Below are 251 nucleotides of genomic sequence, written 5' to 3'. Positions count from 1 at the left end.
CACAAAGAACATGTAATTTCTTTAAGTAAAACACAAAAATTAAACCTTAAGATGCCCAAACTTAAGATGCCTCCTAAATTATTCTGCTCATAATATTTATGTATGGCCTGTGCTCTATCCAAAAAGACACAAAATATACTCTTTTCTTCAACTAACAGGCATGCAAATAAGGATGACCCCTGTTTGGTTGCGAAGAAGAAGGAAGGGCGTGGCCCAATCAAAATTGTCAACAAATTGAAGGTTTTTCCAAG

This window comes from Frankliniella occidentalis, unplaced genomic scaffold (assembly GCF_000697945.3).
Source record: "Frankliniella occidentalis isolate FOCC.00 unplaced genomic scaffold, Focc_3.1 Scaffold57, whole genome shotgun sequence".
Classification (NCBI taxonomy): Eukaryota; Metazoa; Arthropoda; class Insecta; order Thysanoptera; family Thripidae; genus Frankliniella; species Frankliniella occidentalis.
This window is presented reverse-complemented; position numbering follows the sequence as displayed.